This window comes from Gavialis gangeticus, unplaced genomic scaffold (assembly GCF_001723915.1).
Source record: "Gavialis gangeticus isolate Ggan-Ray unplaced genomic scaffold, GavGan_comp1, whole genome shotgun sequence".
Lineage (NCBI taxonomy): Eukaryota > Metazoa > Chordata > Crocodylia > Gavialidae > Gavialis > Gavialis gangeticus.
In genome coordinates, this window is record NW_017729027.1 from 7,496,674 (window position 1) to 7,500,703 (window position 4,030).

Sequence of the window (4,030 nt, forward strand, 5' to 3'; positions counted from 1 at the left end):
AAACCCTGACCCCTCTCTGCTGTCCCAGCCCCCCACCTCGCCATGGCTGCCCTGCCTGCCCCAGCTCTCGGCCCTTTAAAAAACAAAAAACCACACTCATTGACTTCTGCAAGGCTGGGGGGGAGGGGTGATTTCTGCTGGCCCCCACTGTGCCGTGCCACAATGAGTCCCCAAAACCTCCCTGCTCTCCCAGCCCCTCCCATGGCTACTCTGCCTGCCCCAGCTCCTGGCCCTTTAAAAAAAAGAAAAAGCCCTGACTCACTGGCTGCTGCAGTGGCCTCAGGGCTTTTGAGGGCTCATGGCAGAGCTTCCCATGTGGCTCAGGGCAGTGGGGGGCAGCATGGATTGCCCCACCCTCTTGGTTCATGAGTTGGACCTTTTTTTTTGAGGGCCAAGAGCTGGGGTAGGCAGGGCAGCCATGGAGGCGGGACTGGGAGAACAGATGGGGGATGGGGGCTCATGGCAGAGCCCCCCATGTGGCATGGGGTAGCGGTGGGGCAGTGGGAATTGCCCCCCACCTGGCAACAGCTGGTGAGTACGGGCTTTTTTTTTTTTTTTTTTAAAGAGCCAGGAGCTGGGAGAGCAGGCTGGGCAGCCATTGAAAGCAGGTGGGGGATGGGGCTGATTCAGAGATTCAGCCAATTTGGAAGTGGTCAGATCTCTGAATCAGAATCAGCTGAATTGATTTGGGACAGTGATTCTAATCACCGAATCGAATCACTGCCCCCGGAATTGGCCAAATATGAATTCAGAGTGAATACTAGCTGCTTTGCGCAGGCCTACTAGCTATATGTGCATGAACTCTGAAATTTATGTATATGGTTAGCCATATTATCCCGGCTAGTTCAGTAGTACCCAGCCGGCTTAGTTGCGCCTGGCTAGCTCAGTTGGTAGAGCATGGGACTCTTAATCCTAGGGTTGTGGGTTCAAATCCCACATTGAGTGAATGCTTTTCAACACTGACAGGTGCAAAGTGATGCACCTGGAGAGGAACAGCTGGCACCATACCTACAGGCTGGGGAACTCCCTTCTTATTGGTACAGAGGCAGAAAAGGATCTTGGAGTCATCATTGACTCCAAGATGAACATGGGCTGGCAGTGTGGGGATGCAGTCAGGAAGGCCAACCATACCTTGTCATTCATCCACAGATGCATCTCAAAGAGGTGATACTCCCTCTCTATGTGGCACTGGTCAGGCCGCAGCTGGAGTACTGCATCCAGTTCTGGGCGGCGCACTTCAAGAGGGATGTGGACAACATGGAGAGGGTCCAGAGGAGGGCCACTTGCATGACCAGGGGGCAGCAGGGCAGGCCCTATGAGGAGAGACTATGGGACCTGAACTTGTTCAGCCTCCAAAAGAGAAGGCTGAGGGGGGATCTAGTGGCCTGTTACAAACTAGTCAGAGGGGACCAGCAGGCACTGGGGGAGTCCCTGTTCTCAAGCACTACCAGGAGTGACCAGGAATAACAGTCACAAGCTGGCAAAGGGTAGATTTGGGCTAGATATCAGGAGGTGCTACTTCACCATCAGGGTGGCTAGGATCTGGAACCAACTTCCAAGGGAAGTGGTGCTGGCTCCTACCCTGGGGGTCTTTAAGAGGAGGCTAGATGTACACCTTGCTGGGGTCATTTGACCCCAGTACTCTTTCCTGCCATGGCAGGGGGTCAGACTCAATGATCTGCTCAGGTCCCTTCCGACCCTAGAAACTATGAAACTATTAGCATAGCCTCAGCTAATTAGTTTTGCTGAGAAGCAGGGGTTGATAGCTTTGGCACAGCACTTTGCTAACATGGCTACATGTTTTTTTTTATTCCAGAGCTAGCACACAAAGAACTAGTTTTGGGTACTTTGTGGTATTACCTTGTGCTGTCTTTCCATACTGTCTATTCATTGTGTTATTCAGGTCAGAGTAGGTAATCTATAATGAACCTTTCTAGCCTGAGATTTGCTGAATTTATGTATTGATTCTGAAACAGAAAATCTTCCATTTAATTTTAAACAAGATTAGTTGCTACACATACTAAGCACATGATCACTAAATTTTACTTTGTCAGTGATCTTTTGTCTATACTGAAAGTTTCAGATAACATATTTGTTTTATTTCAAACCTTTATTGACAGTTGTAGTCTTAAATATGAATGTTTAGGATTTAAGTTGTATAATCTGGAACTTAATGAGCTCACTGTTAGCACTTGATTAGACCATTAGAATTTTACATTACAAACTACCTGTAGGTATATCTTTTTATAATAATATTAGTTTGAGTGGAATATGAAAACAAGGAACCTTTGAAATTTATAGAGTAAAATAAGTCTATGAAAAAGTAAGTGTGTGCGTGTGTATGTATAAACATCAGTCATTTCAAATGTGCTTTTTCAAGTGGATTTTTTTTCTGGGCTTTTTTCCCAATGCGATGATTAAAACGAGTAACTCAAGGTTGACCTTAGAACATTTTTTTTTCTGAATAAGCCTTCTGCTGGGATAGTGTTTCCATGAAAGGGGAGATAATCAGAACTTGTTGAAAACTTGGGAAGCCATTTCAAGAAAAGTGGTACTATTTCTGTTATTTGAAATATAGCAATTATTTCTTGGTGATTTTTAGGAAATATTGTTGGAAAACATTCATTTTTTTCTGCTATCTTTCTTCTCCCTTTTCTTTTTCACTGGGGGCAATATAATGAATAATATTCATTATGTTGTTTTCCTTTTTTTCCTTTTTCTACCATATAACTTCTCATTGCCTTTCCAAATTTGGAAATGTTAGAGCGTGTCAAAAGGAACAATGAAGGTCTATAACCTTGACATTCTGGAACTGTTAAAAATTTCTTCAGCTTATGAAAAGTTACAGTGGCAGTGTTACAGGCTTTCATTTTTTCTTCTGCTATTCTTGAGGAAGTTTTGAAAAGCTACACAGTGGATTCAGGGAAAATAGAGAGCACCATAGACATCTTTTATTTTATGGCATAAAAGAAGAAAAGTGGGAGAAAAGGGGAAAACAGAAAAATTACTTGTCAAACAAGACCAAATGAAAAGTTTAATTTGAAATGCAATATAACAGACGTTTTCCTTTTTGTTTCAACTTTTGCCTTTGGAACAAAAATTAAAATGTCATAAATAACATTTTCTCTCAAAAATAGTTTATAAAACTCAGTGTCTCAGCATGAAAATGTTTACTGGTTCCAAGAGACATGTTTTAGGGATGAAGTGCTTGCACAGGATATGGCTTAGAGCTTTTTAATTTATCCCCTTGAAACAAATAAGTAGCAGACCAGATACAAATTAGTACTTGACTGGTTTAATTCTGGTTTAATTTTAGAAGAGAAGAACTCCACACTAAAGAAAATCTATTTATAAATTACCCTGGGTGCATGTTTAAAAATGGAGGTTCATGCAGAGACCTTATTGAATAAAGGCACCTCATGACTTTAGACCCTTTAGATGCCACGCCATCTTCAAAGACCAAAATGCTGTTGAAATCATGATGATATAATGCAAGAATCATGCAAAACATGTAAATCTTAACAGACCATACAGACCAAATGACAGCTCTTCAGAGGCATTTGTGCCTGAAAGCCTGCAAAGAACAGTTCTTCCACCTATTTAGCTGGTCTAAGAAAAGATATCATATCTACCCAAGCACCTTGTCTGCCAGTTCTTCAGAGAAACACTGGAATATACTTGCAAAGTTTGCATATAGATCACATTTTAAAAAAATTCTTATCCTGTGGCAGCTAAGATGGTAAATTAATTAAATTCTAAAGAAATGCTCCAGAACAACATTAATAAGAAAAATGTAATTTTGTGTGTGGAATTTGAAAAATTAAGCATATCACAACAGAGACAGAGACCCAGCATATTCAATTAAGATGAAAAACAGTGGCATAGTAATAAAGTAAGTATGTCAGTCAGTTGAGCATCTTCTGGAAGCAGTTTACATTCATAAAAAAAGGCTGCTCACTTGCAAGAGAGGATGCTTTTAGCTTTTTACAGTAGTCTAAGTGCCGTACAGGAATAAGAGCTGAGAATCTCA

At 42.1% G+C, this 4,030-nt stretch overlaps 1 non-coding gene across 1 annotated transcript; it reads left to right on the forward strand.

Annotated features, from left to right (window-relative positions):
* Positions 1-872: 872 nt before the first annotated feature.
* TRNAK-CUU lies at positions 873-945 on the forward strand. The gene has a single exon. It is a non-coding gene; the product is annotated as a tRNA-Lys (tRNA).
* Positions 946-4,030: the final 3,085 nt, after the last annotated feature.